Source organism: Bos grunniens, chromosome 8, assembly GCF_055505025.1.
Source record: "Bos grunniens cultivar Pamir isolate PY7600 chromosome 8, Bosgru_T2T1.0, whole genome shotgun sequence".
Lineage (NCBI taxonomy): Eukaryota > Metazoa > Chordata > Mammalia > Artiodactyla > Bovidae > Bos > Bos grunniens.
Window position 1 is genome coordinate 66,271,919 of NC_141172.1, and position 14,865 is coordinate 66,286,783.

At 42.8% G+C, this 14,865-nt stretch overlaps 1 pseudogene; it reads right to left on the minus strand.

Annotated features, from left to right (window-relative positions):
* Positions 1-4,894: 4,894 nt before the first annotated feature.
* LOC147367298 (small ribosomal subunit protein uS5 pseudogene) lies at positions 4,895-5,814 on the minus strand (annotated as a pseudogene).
* Between the last annotated feature and the right edge of the window lie 9,051 nt (positions 5,815-14,865).

A 14,865-nucleotide genomic window follows, 5' to 3' on the forward strand; every position in this document is an offset into this window, starting at 1 on the left:
CCATGGCCCGCTGGCCGGACCATCATTCACAACCCCTAATAGACTGCCTCCTCTCCACAGGCACAGCTTTGGGGTGGGTTATGAATGAGCTACTGTAAAGACTGTATTTTATAATTACATTTTTGAGCTTGGGACATGGCTGTCCATGGGAGGTGGGAGGTGCCTGATTCTGGAGGAGGAGGTAGAGAAATAAAGATAGGGGAGCATGTGCGAAACTTTTGCTCTGTAGATGACTCTATGTAATCAGCTAAGAAAGATCAGGTTTTAGGAAAGGCTGTGGATGAAACTATGACTGGCCTTTGATGAGCCGTTCCATATTCACTCACATATTCATTCATCAAACACTCTGAATGACCGCAATGTGCATGACACTGTACACAAGGTGTTCTCTAGACAGAACTTGTCATGCTTGTGCATACAAAGCACCGGGATCTGGTTAAAACTAGAAGCTGACTCAGTGGGTCTGGGGTGAGGCCTGAGATTCTGCATTCCTGCTGCCAGGCCTGCCTCTGTTGCTGATCCAGAAACACATAGATGATATATGGCTCTTACCCTGGAGGAGCTTTCACTCCAATGAGGAAATGAGTATGTAAACAACTTGCTGCAATTAAAATAAAAGTCCAGTTTTATGATAGAAAGGCCAGAACAATGCAGGAGCAGGAGAAAAGAGCTGTTAATTTTGACTTGGAGGATCAGGGAAAGCTTCAGACATAGATGCTGTTTAAATTGTGCCTTGAGGGCACACTGAATTTTAATAAGGAAGGAAAGTAGGAGAGAGAAAGGGTGGAAGGGTTGTAGTGAGGATGCTTTCCAAGGCTGATGGAAGAAATTGCTGTGAACCAAATATCTGTGTCCTCCGAACATTCAGTACTTCATTGGAAATGACCCTGATGCTGGGAAATATTGAAGGCAAAAGAAGGGGGCGGCCAAGGATGAGATGGTTAGATAGTATCACCGACTCAATGGACATGAATTTGAGCAAACTCCAGGAGACAGTGAAGGACAGGAAGCCTGGAGTGCTGTAGTCCACGGGGCACAAAGAATCACATGACTTAGTGACTGAACAAAAATCCAACATTCATCTGCTGAAACCTAATCCTCAATATGATGGTATGTGAAAGTGGGGCCTTTGGGAGATGATTAGGTCTTAAAAGTGGGGCCTTTATGAATGGGATGAGTGCCCTCTCATAAAAGAGACCTCCATAGGGCTCCCTCACCCCTTCTGCCATGTGAGGTCACAGAGAGAAGACTGCTGTCTATGAACCAGGAAGCAGAGTCATCACCAGACCCTGAATCTGCCAGCACCTTGATCTTGGACTCCAGTCTCCAGAGCTGTGAGAGATCAAAGCCTGTCGTTTAAGTGGCCTGGCATGTAGTATTTCGAGACATCCACGAATAGAGGCATGCTCAAGGTTAGATTAGTCCCCAGTGACGGTAGGCTTGCTGGACAATTTAAGTTGGATCTTTTTCTCCAATAAAAAGCTTTGTTGGGATGGGAGTGATGAGATGGAACCTATATCAAATGCACTGCCTTGAGCTTTAGAGGGGTGGGCTCCAGCTTCAGACTGGAGGTCATCTGGGAGGCTCTCAGTCTCTGTGGGAAGAGGAGAGATGGGACTCCTGATGGGATGGAGAGAGGGGCTCTAAACCCACAATGATCTGTCTCTGCAGCTCTTATTGTTCACCCAGGAGGCAGTGAGCTCTACCTTTCCAATTTTTCCATGAAACTATGTCCCATTGTTCTACCTTGAATATGGGCTTTGGGAGTTATGGAGAATCTCTTGCACCTGGCAAAGTACCTTGTACTCAGCAGGTGCTCATTAAATATCAGCTAATGACAAGCATGTAAGGAAAGTGATGAAGACAAACTAACTCACACTGTGCCATTAGTGATTCCATCCAACGGCCTATGGTTTCCACCCTGCAGTTTGTTGCATCTCTGTGTTTGACTTGAACATCTCTGAGGAACAAGATTGAAAGGAAGTTACCCACCAGACATTAAAACATCCTTTAATAGATGATGAAGTCATGCATGACTTTCCCAGGTGTGAATAGTGAATATGTGCTCAATCGTGTCTGACTCTTGGCAACATGGACTGTAGCCTGCCAGACTCCTCTGTCCATGGAATTTCCCAGGCAAGGATACTGGAGTAGGTTACCATTCCCTTCTCCAGGGGATCTTCCCAACCCAGGGACTCATTCCAAAACTCCTACATCTTCTGCATTGGCAGGTGAATTCTTTACCTTTAGCACCACCTGGGAAACCTCAGGAGCACTTGCTTTTTGAAAGTAGAGGCCTGAAGAGATCCCTTGAGGCTTGCTTACCTCCCTGCCCCCAGTCTTAGCCTGAAGATGGATGGACGAGTTGGCAGATGCCACAGACACATGCTAGACTCCCAGGTGAGGAAGGAGATCTGGAGCATTTTAAGGGTTTCCCAAGGTTGTGCCACTGGTTAGGGGCACACAATTCAGACATGTTGCTTGTCCTGGAGCAGGCTGGCATTGCTGGCATTGCAGACCTCAGAGACAGACTGCAGGACATCCTTCGTGTTCTGGGCTGGTAGACACTGAATATTGCGTTTACACTAGCCTTCTTCGCAACGTCTAAACCACCTCCTAAGAGGGAAATAAATGAAGAGGACTTATGAATGAGGTCTTTTCACACATGCTCAGGAATTAGGTGCAATAAACTCCAACAAGCCTCAGTCCTTAGTGAACCTTATTAGTTAGCCCTGAGGAAGATCACTGAAACTCAGAAAGGTAAAGTCATAGGCCTGGGATACAGCGAGGATGGGATGAGCTGATCTGAGCCCACAGCTACTTCACTGAAAGCACCGCCCTGTGCTCTGGCCTGTTTTACCTGGTGATAAATGCAGACAGCTAGGGGGACACATGTCTTGGGAAGAAGGTTAGAGTCAGCCTTTAACACGTGGCCTTTATGAAGGCTGCAAGAGACAATGTTTTACAAGCACAGCAGCTCTTGTGGGAAACCGCTGAGGGTGGTGACCAGGGCTGTGCCATTCCCTTTCTCTCCTAAACCCACCCGCATCATCCTGCAAACTGTGCCAGCACCTGTCTCCCTAATTCAGAGTGACTGCAGATCAACACCCTCCAGCCACACCATATCAAGGGAAGAAGGAGAAAACACTCAGGTCCAGATCTCAGCGCTAGCATGAAGTAGGGATGAAGTGAGTAATTGTGGAACAAATGGTTGGATCCAGAGAGCCAGCACTCAGAATCCCAGCAGGTGATAGGACTGAAAGAACATGGACCTGGAGTCAGAATTACTTGGGATTAAATTCTGCCTCTTCTTTGTATTTGCTGTGTGATGTTGGGTGAGCCCCTATCCTCTCTGAACTGGTTTATTCATCTGCAAACAGAAGGAAGGTAATGACTCCCACTTTACGTGTTTGTGAAAAAACAAGAAAAGAGAAACTATGAGGAAGTTTCCTTCTTTTCTCAGCCCTGGATTCTACTCTTACTTTATTCTTATTAATTATGTACCTTTGGGGAAGTCACAGTTTCCACACTTGTGAAATGAGGAGCGATGTCATCCTGCTTAACTCCTCGTCTATTGTGACGATGTGTGTGTTGCATGTGTTCTCAGTCGTGTCTGACTCTTTGGGACCCTATGGACTGTAGCCCACCAGGCTCCTCTGTCCATGGAATTTTCCAGGCAAGAATGTGGAAATGGGTAGCCATGCCCTTCTCCAGGGGATCCTCCTGACCCAGTGATGGAACCCATGTTTCTTGCGTCTTCTCCACTGGCGGGCAGACTGTTTACCACTAGAACCCTGGCCTCCCAGGTGTCAGGCTGGGGAATGAAGAACCAGTGATGTTAGTAATGACAACGGGAGCAGCAGCATGGCTGCTCTATACTGACTACAGTCAGCACTTTCTGAGAGTGTCCTGGGATTAAACAAGGCATTATATGGTCAGAACTATACCTGGCACAGAAGGAGTGCTCAGGACTGTTAATACTGTCGCTATTTTGGCCCCAGAGTGGAATGGTGGGGGAGATAAGCTGATGCCAAATCAGGGGTCAAAACTTAAGATCAAGAATGCCCAGGCAGGAGCCCCAACTGGGACCTGTTGTCTGAACGCTTCTTCCTTTCTTTCCAGACCAGCAAGGTTGTGTAACTTGCCCAGGGTCTCAGCCCAGAGTCAAGGTCCTGACTCCTATCCCAGTGCTGGCCCCCCAAAACTACTGGGTTGTCCTTCCAGTGAAGGGGCAGACCGGAATGGTTCTGGCATTTGGCCGTCTCTCTTCCGGATTTCAGTTAACAGCTTCTTGGTTTCTCAGCCCCGCTCTGCCCTCCAGCCTATAGTCTTTTCTCCTTTGCAATCTTCCCAACTGGCAAACACAATCATGGCACCCCACAGCTGAAAAATTGCCCAACTCTTAAATCTGAATTCCTCAGAACAGCTCAACCCTCACCCCAGGCATAATGCATGCTCTGAACATGCAATTCCTAATGCCCTGTGTTGCCTTGTGGCTCCATGCTTTTGCCAGAGCAGGTCCCTCTGCCTCCCATACTTTCCCCTGTCCATCAGTTTATCCTTTAATTCAGCAAATAATATTGAGCTCCTGTTATATGCCAGATGTGGTACAGGATGCTGATGTCATAGCAGCTAGTGAGACACTGTGTCTTTGGTCCCTTGGAATTTACAGTGAAGTGGTGAGAGACACAACATAGAAAGAGAACAAAAAACCACAATATGTCCATATTTTGAATTTATGTATTTGTTTGTGCATGTGTATTTATGGGGCTTCCCAGGTGGTTCAGTAGGTAAATAACCTGCCTGCCAATGCAGGAGACTTAAGAGATGCGGTTTGATCCCTGGGTCAGAAAGATCTCCTGGAGGAGGGCATGGCAACCCACTCCAGTATTCCTTTTTTTCTTTTTACCGGTTTCATTCACTTTATTATTCTCTTTATAAAATTATGTGGTGGCTACAGCTGGGGCCTGGGTCCTCTGCATGGAGACTCTGGTGTGGGTCTTCACAAGATGGTCAGTGAATTCCTGATACGGAATCTTGGTGAACGCTGTCTCTTTCCAGAGGTCAGGGGTGAGATAACTGTAGGTCTTGGAAATGGCATCAAAAGTGGCCTTGGCGAAGTTGTCCAGGGTGGCGGTGCAGCCCCTGGCAGAAGTGTAGCAGTCGTAGATGCCGGCCATGAGCAGCAGCTTCTTGGGCACAGGGGTGGAGAGATGCCAGTGCCTCTGGGGGCAAGGATGAGGCGCACCAGCATGGAGCCACAGCGGCCAGTCACCTTGCAAGGAACCGTGTGGGGCTTGCAGATCTTGTTCCCCCAGTAGCCTCTTCGCACAGGGACGATGGACAGCTTGGCCAGGATGTTGGTCCCACAGAGGCAGTGGCTACTTCCTTAGAGCGCTTGACACCCAGACCGACATGTCCGTTGTAATACCCGATGGCAACAAATGCCTTGAACCTGGTCCACTGGCCGGCACGGGTCTGCTTTTGCACGGGCATAATCTTCAAAACCTCATCCTTGAGGGATGCTCCCAGGAAAAAGCAATAATCTCAGACTCCTTGATGGGCAGAGAGAAAAGGTAGATCTCCTCCAGGGACTCGATCTTCATGTCCTTGACCAGGAGGCCCAGCTTGGTCACGTGGAGCCACTGCTTGTCCTCGGCCTTGCCTCCGCGAGCTCCACAGCCCCTGCCCCGGCCCCGGCTGCGACCCCGGCCCTGGACGTCACTGCCGAAGCCTCTGCGGAAGCCACCTCGGCCTGCATTCCACGCCCCCCGGGGCCTCCGGCACTTCCACAGCAGTGGCGTCATCCGCCATTTGGTGTTTTCACGAAGGAGAAGCCACTCCAGTATTCTTGCTTGGAGAATTCCATGGACAGAGGAGCCTGGCGGGCTACAGTCCACAGTGTTGCACAAAGTAGGATACGACTGAAGCGGCTTAGCACGCAGCACACACGTAGGTGTTTATAGGTGGGAAATGCTACAAGGGGAAATAAACAGCATAATATAACGATCTCTGGGGTGAAGGGCTGGTGGGTTTGAATTACTAACTCATCAAACTAATGTTTATTTATCTACACACTAATCAGGGCACCTCCTCCAGGAAGCCTTCCTGGATCAGAACCTCTTTTGCCTGTGTTCCCAAAGCAGCCTGCCCTGCCTTGCCCATGCCACGTCTGGGCACTTAATACACCAAACATCTTACAGTTTTAGTGTCTGTCTCTGGAGGTTCTGAGTTCCCTGAGGGCAGTGGCTGTCCTCTCTCAGGGTAGTACCTGGCCCCGAGAGAGGGCAGCTGATGGCTGTGAGTGAATACACAGGCCAGATAGTCAAGGGACTGGGGTAGGGGAGCGAGATATCAAGGAGGAGAGCTTGATTGGCTCTTTTCAGAAGAGTGCAGTTGAAAATAAAATTGTGGAAGTCACTTGGGTATTTGTTTATAAATGACAAAGGCGGTCAGGAGCTTTTGATGAGCTCCTCATTCATCCTGCCCCCATCACCTTCCTGTCATTTTCCAGTTATTTAGAGCCAACCGGCCAGATAGCCCTTAACCAAGCAATATACATGTTAATGTGGAGAGCAGAGGCTGAGATTGGAGTAGCAGGCAAAGCACATTATTCAAAGGGAAGACGAGAAGGAAAAGAAATGAATGGGCTGGAGGCTGGGGGCAGATGTTGCCTTCATTGAAAGTCACCACCAGCCTTGTCTCCCTAGGGCCTGACACCCTGCTATGCTCTCCACCCTTCTTCTCGCTGCCCAGCCTCTCCCCTCCAACATTCTGTTAGAAACAGAACACCCTCAGTTTATTTTTAGTCCTTTCCAGAAGGCCCTTGGCAGTCTCACTTTAATTAGAATTGTACCCGAGTACTCCAGAGCTATTGATGGAATGATTTTGTCTCATCTTGCTGGCATTGTGTAGGGGGCGGCCAAAACTGCTTTCAGAGAAGTGGAAAATTTATCATTTATTTGTTTCTCTTGGCCAATTAGCATCAGTCCAAGGAGGCATGTGAGAAAGAACACTGGAGCTGGCAGGAGGAGGGGGCGTGAGCTGACACCTTCACCTATGGGCTGAGCCATTTCCTTCACTCATGTAATGGTGTCCTCATGCCTGCCAGCCTTCCTCCCGGGTTACTATGAGGAGCAAATGACTCCAGGAGAAACACTGATATTATGAAATGAGGTTCAGTGGAAGCACTGCGTGTCAATTACTGAAGCATGTGCAGAGAGGGGGAGGAAGGGGAGGAGAAGGAAGAAAAGGAGTCAGATTCCTAGGTTCTTGAGCACTGCTGCTTCCACCCTTCTCTCTTGGGTGGTGAAGGTGACATCATACTGGCCTTTGCAGCCACCTCCTCTGGATGGAGTTTTTAGGATGGATAGAAATGACTGGAAAATTTTGTGTGTGTTTTGTGTATGTGTGTGCATGTTTTTTGTTTTGTTTTGTTTTCAGATGAGTGACTCAGGAGACCCTCCAGTGTACTCTGGAGGATCAGGTACCCTTTTGGTTCCAGGCTGCAACTCTGTAAGCCATGGATACAGCATTGGAGGTATCTGACAGGTGGGCTCTGGTGGGCTTCCCAGAGTCTTCCCAGGCTCAGCCAAGGTGTCAAGGTGTGTGGCAAGGGCACCACAACCCTCCTGGCAGCATACCCAGAGAGACATTTGCTCCCAGAAGTGAACACACACAACTACTCTGATGTAATTCTGCACACACCTCCATGGGCACACACTCACCCATGCCTGCTAAAAATGTACAGAGCTTTGACATAGGAACCATATTAGTCATAGGAGGTTGGGTTATTCTGACTGTATTCTGTATTAGTCATTACAGGTTAGGTTACCCTGCCAAACCAAAGAACCCCAACTACTTCACTGACTTAAAACAACCAGAGTCTGCATCTCTCTTTTGCAAATTTATTGTGGATCTGGGTGATTCTCCAGGGCAGCTTCCCTCCAGATGTTGGCTCGGTCGTCCACATTTCCTTACATTACGGCACGTCTGCGTCAACACGTGATTGCCATGGCAGGATTGGAGGTGAGAAACAGCCATTAGATGCTTTGGCACCAAAGTGACACATTATCATTTCTGATGGAAGGAGAGCCAGGACTGATGATCATCAGTTACATTTTCTGCTTTCACTTGCCCCAGTCCTCAGGTTCCTTCTCTGTCTTTGTTTCCTCCTTCCAGTGAGGAAGATAAGCCGGATGACTTCCTGCTCAGATGTTCTGTTGTAAAATGTGCCCAACAGTTTTGTACTTCCCTTTAGCTTGCTGCCTTAGTGCTCTGGATCAAGTCCCTTTTTGATATCCTCAAAGTCACCCTACTTTATGAGAAACACCTGCGGGGTGTCCCTGAGCATCTCTCTTGTAGAGCTGGTTTATGCATTTATAAAGAATGAAGTGTATCCACCTCCATTTAGTGTCTGAGGTTTTCTAATTTTAGTCCCAAATTAGTTTTCCTGGATTGTCTGTTACTTCAACTCCGGTCCAAATGGACAACTTACTGTTCCTTAGATATAACCTTGGCCTTCATCTAACACTACTTTTCTACTTCTCTATTCTTCTGTAGCCACATTTGTCTTAAATCTTTTCTCGAACATGCCGAGCTTGCTCTTGCCTCAGGGCCTTTGTACTTACTGTTTACCTTGTCTTGCTTTGCACTTATCTTGCACTTACTGTTTACCTTGTCTCAGTCTTTTTTACTCTTATCTGGAGTATGTCCCTTCCAGTTATCCTAACATATTATCTTCATGTACTTATCACTGTCAGAAATCATTTTGTGTTCTTAACATTGATGTTGATTGTCTACCTATCCCAATTAAAATGTAAGCTCCCTGATGTAGTCACCTTGTCTATCTTCTCTCCCGTGATATGAGAATAGTGGTTGGCACATGATGTTGTTGTTCAGTTGTTCAGTCATGTCCGACTCTTTGCGACCTCATGGACTGCAGCACACCAGGCTTCCCTGTCCTTCACCACCTCCCAGAGCTTGCTCAGACTCATGTCCATTGAGTCGGTGATGCCATCCAACCATTTCATCCTCTGTCATCCCTTTCTCCTCCTGCCTTCAATCTTTCTGAATGTCAGGGTCTTTTCTAATAACATATGCCTTGGAAGGAAAGTTATGACCAACCTAGATAGCATATTCAAAAGCGGAGACATTACTTTGCCAACAAAGGTTCGTCTAGTCAAGGCTATGGTTTTTCCTGTGGTCATGTATGGATGTGAGAGTTGGACTGTGAAGAAGGCTGAGTGCCGAAGAATTGATGCTTTTAAACTGTGGTGTTGGAGAAGACTCTTGAGAGTCTCTTGGACTGCAAGGAGATCCAACCAGTCCATTCTGAAGGAAATTAGCCCTGGGATTTCTTTAGAAGGAATGATGTTAAAGCTGAAACTCCAGTACTTTGGCCACCTCATGCGAAGAGTTGACTCATTGGAAAAGACTCTGATGCTGGGAGGGATTGGGGGCAGGAGGAGAAGGGGACGACAGAGGATGAGATGGCTGGATGGCATCACTGACTCGATGGACGTGAGTCTGGGTAAACTCCAGGAGTTGGTGATGGACAGGGAGGCCTGGCGTGCTGTGATTCATGGGGTCGCAAAGAGTCGGACACGACTGAGTGACTGAACTGAACTGAACTGATACAAATACAACATAAAGATGGCTTTATTTTACATCTTATTTGACAGTGCTTCCCTTCATTGAATATATCAGATAAGCCTAATTATTTTAATATTGCTGTTTCATAAGGAGAGAGACCAAACATTTTGAGATATCTCAGGACACTCTGGAAAAATCCCAAAGTTAGTTAGAGGTCAAAAAGACTTCATTAAAAATTTTATTTGAACCCAGAGGGATGGTATGGGGAGGGAGGTGGGAGGGGGTTTCAGGATGGGGAACATGTGTACACCTGTGGCAGATTCATGTTGATGAATGGCAAAACCAATACAATATTGTAAAGTAATTAGCCTCCAATTAAAATAAATAAACTTATATTGAAAAAATTTATTTGAGGAAGTTTACAAAAAAATATCAAAAGTTATGGACACTTGAATAAAAGGATCACAGATCATTATGAAATACTGCTCAATTATCCACTGAACCAAAGAAACAATTTTAAAACAAATACAGGTCACAAAATTGTGAGCAAAACTTCACTCTTTTTAATATTGAAAAGAAGACTGTTTTCTTAAGTTATTAAAGGACTGATTAAGACAACATTGTAACAGGAAATTATGTTGATAAAACACAAAATCTTTGCTTTCAAGACAGATTATTTAAAAGATAAAGAAAAAGATTTCACAATCTTATCAAAAGCAGATCAAAAGCCCAATAAAACTTGGTCCTTTCATAGAGATAGCCAATTCTAATTTTACACCAGTGTACTTTTGATATTAAAACTCATTTTTTAACTTAAATTTATCCCAATCTTAGCCAGCTTGACCATGCATAAAATTTCTTCCCAAGATTACTGGAGTTGGGTTGCCATTTCCTTCTTCAGGGGATCTTCCTGACCTGGGGATTGAACCCAGGTCTCCCGCATTGCAGGCAGACACTTTACCCTCTGAGCCATCAGGGAAGCCTTCTTTTTCCACAAAACTGCTAAAATATTTTTCCTATTTTCCCCCTCTTCTTCATTCTAGAGCAATTAATCATTCTATTTTCCTTACCTACTTTTCAAACAGAGTTGTTTCCTTTCATATTTATTATTATTACATAGCTTTCAGAATTAAAATTCCTAGCCCTTCAAATTCTTAATTAAAATTCTCAACCCTTAGAACCCTTAATTCCTAGTAAGGAATTACCTAGGAGGTAAGCAAAAGTGGACTGTCTTTTATACTAGAATTCTGTATATTGCCAGGCTTATGCATATATTTCATAATTTCTGGAAGTACATTATTCCTCATCATAAATTTTTAAATGTGGCACCAAACATGTTTACCAATAGACCCAAATATCTAAAATTTCTCAGTGGTAAGAAGCTGTGTGTAAGACTATGTTCACGAATTAAAGTTCCAGTATTTTCTCTGTAAATGATCTAGATATTCAATGGCTGTCAGTTATTTGATTAAGCTTAGCAAAACTCTAAGATTTCAAGTTACCAAAAAGATTTGGGGAAATGAATTAAATAAACATGTCTTAAAACATAATTATTGCTGCAAGTTCACCTAGAAGTGTTTATTCCACTTACATATATTTAATTCACTTGTTCTCAACAATTATATTTGCATTGCTCATGAACATTTTATCATACCAAGTTATTGTTCTAGTTGACAAATTTCATCTAACAGAGATAACACAAACTTATTTGACTAGTAAACCAAGCAGAATAAAGCTGCATTTCTGCATTATTTTAAATGCTGACAACCCTGAAGATATAGCTAATTTAATTAAACTAGAGAAGTTAAACTAACTTTAATGCTGAACATTTTCCCAGATCATGTGAACTTGAAAAGCATTTGGGTTCATTTTTATTGCATTTCTTAGATCTTTAGGAATACTTAATTTAAACAAGTGCTTGCTGTTTTTAAGCTAATTAAATAATGTTCTTTTACAAATTAATTTTAATAATACCATACAGAGGTAGAAAAATATCTCACATTTACTATCTTTCTATCAATCTATCTAGACACATGTAACATACAGACAAATGCATAGATCATATAGGATTTGTTTTAAAACTTTAGGCATGAGATGAGTGTGATCATGAAAGACTCACTGGTTTATAAAGGCACAGTTGGATCAAATCATGTTTCTGGAAGATGGAATAAATTTTAGGGTTACCTTCTCAGATGGCTAAAGCTTTTTATTAATATTTGTGGAGAAAACACATGATTGTTCATTCACTTAAATCCCAAATAATCACTTTTTTCTTTTCTTTTTTCTGTTAAGAGTTGCCTCCCTGAGGTTTGCATTTCAAAGAGATGGCCTAGATAAGAGTTCCTGGCACTTGGAAAGAGTGCAGCTACCACCAAGAAGGAATTTTGATTCCTAGGGTCAGAATTTTTATAATATTTATAAGCCCTTTGAAATAAATAGGTGATGCTTTAGGCTTGATAAAAAGGATAGGTGAGCTTTGAATTGTTTCTGGAGCTGCATTTTCTGCTATCGTAAAGATACAATTTGTAAGAACATTTCTCAAAGAATTGGTTGCAATCTAAATGGTCAGGTCATGGGCTGAAACAATCATCCAACTACATTATCCTTAATTTGCTTCTTCAACCAAGATGGAAATAAAAACATTTTTATGTTCTAGACTTAGAGTTGTATGCATTTGGGATGTTTAGTAAACTCTTCCACAAAGTCTTCAGTAGGTTTTTCTTTTCTGGTGGGTACATTTAGCTTAGGGGACAAGGTCTGATAATAGAGTTTCATATTGGCCTTGAATATCAGCTTCCAAATTGGCCAAATTCTGACCCTAGAGCTACTTAAAAAAAATCCTTTAAAATATCATGACAAGTTTCAGCCAAAATAAGCAGTAAATACTCCTGGCAGTATTAGACAACCTCATGGACCAAAGAAGCATCCCCAAAGAAGGTGCAAAAGATATTACCTTCCCAAGATTCAGAGTCATCCCCAAAGATACCCAAAAGAAAGATGAACTGAGACAATTCCCTTGAGCTCTGGAAGCAGTTTGATAGGGTCCCAGATGCAAATAGAGTTCAACTCATATTTTTGTCCAGTCTTAGCAACCCACAAATGGGATGCAACCCACTTTTCTCTCTTGCTATATTTTTGAGGGTAGTTCTGGTTGTTTTTCTCCAGTTGCTAAGCTGTGTCTGATTCTTTGTGACCCCATGGACTGTAGCATGCCACACTCCTCTGTCCTTTACCATCTCCTGGAGTTTGCTCAAATTCATGTCTGTTGAGTCAGTGATGCTATCTAACCATTTCTTTCTCTGTCACTCCCTTCTCCTTTTGCCTCCAATCTTTTCTAGGATCAGGGTATTTTCCAATAAGGCAGCTCTTCACATCAATCTTTAGCATCAGTCCTGCCAATGAATATTCAGTGTTGATTTCTTTTAGGATTTACTGGTTTGATCTCCTTGCTGTCCAAGGGACTCTCAAGAGTCTTCTCCAGAACCACAATTCAAAAGCATCAATTCTTCAGTGTTTAGTCTTCTTTGTAGAGACTCTTGGAGAAGGAAATTGCAACCTGCTCCAGTATTCTTGCCTGGGAAATCCTATGCACAGAGGAGCCTGCTGGGCTACAGTCCATGGGGTCACAAAAAAATAACAAAACAATACCATGATGAAGTGCATCTCATTCCAGAGATGCAAGAAGTGGTCAAATCTGCAAATCAGTCAACATGATACATCACATTAACAAAACAAAGAATAAAAATTGTGTGATTATCCCAATAGATGCAGAAAAAGCTTCTGGCAAAATTCAACATTCTTTTATGGTAATAACTCTTAAAAAAGTGAGGTAGAGAGAACATAATTCAACATAATAAAGGCTGTTAATGACAAAACCACAGCTAACATCATACTCAATGTTGAGAAGCTGAATGCATTTTCTCTAAGATCAAGAACAAGACTAAGATATCCACTCTTGCCACTTGTATTTAACATTGTACTAGAAGTTCTAGCCAAAGCAATCAGATAAGAAAAATTAAGTCATCCAAATTTGAAAGGAAGAAGTAAAATGTCACTGCTTGCAGATGAGGTGTTACTATATAAAGAAAACTCTAAAGACTCAGATACTCTAATACTCAGACTAATACTCTAATACTAAGACTCAGACTCTAATACTCAAAAAAGTATTAGAACTAATACATGAATTCAGTAAGATTCTAAGATACAGAATTAATATATAGGAATCTATAGAGTTTCTATACAGGAGTAACAATATTTTACAAAGAGAAATTGAGAAAACAATTATATTTACAATTGCATCAAAAACTTAAAAAAACCTAGGATTAAATTTAACGAAGCAGGTGAGAAACCTGTACTCCTCAAAATATAAGATATTGATGAAAGATATTGGAGATGGAATAAATGGAAAGATATACTGTGTTCAGAGACTAGAAGAATTAACATTGTTAAAATAAGCACACTACCCAAAGCAAATTACAGATTCAAAGCAATCCCCATCAAAATACCAATATCATTTTTTCAAAGAACTAGAACAAATAATTCTAAATTTTGTATGGAACTACAAGAAATCCCAGGTAGCCGAAACAATCTCAAGAAAGAAGAACAAAGTTGGAAATATCATGTTTCCTGATTTCAAGCTGTACTACAAAGATTTACTAATCAACACAGTACAGTACTGGCATATATATATATATATATATCAATGGAACACAATATAGAGAAATAAACTGACACTTATATTTGAGCATATTCTTTGATAAATGAGGCAAAAATGTACAATGAGGAAAACACATTCTCTTAAAGAAATGATGTTGGGAAAATTAAACAACTACATGCAAAAGAATGAAACAGAACCATATTCTAATATACAAAAATAAATTAAAAATAGATTAAATGGAAGACTTAAAACCATGAAACTCTTAGAAGGAAACATAGGCAGTGTGCTCTTTAAAATTGATCTCAGCTATATATTTTTTGGTCTGTCTCCTCAGGCAAAGGCAACAAAAACAGAAATAAGCAAGTATGACTATATGAAACTAAAAAGCTTTTGCACAAGAGAGAAAACTATCAACAAATGAACAGGCAACCTAAGGAATGAGAGAAGATATTTTCAAATGATATGTCTAATAAGAAGTTAATATCCAAATTATATAAATAGATTACGTGCTGCGTGCTGTGCTTAGCTGCTCAGTCATGTCTAACTCGGTAACCCCATGGATTGTAGCCCACCAGGCTCCTCTGTCCATGGGAATTCTTTAGGCAAGAATATCG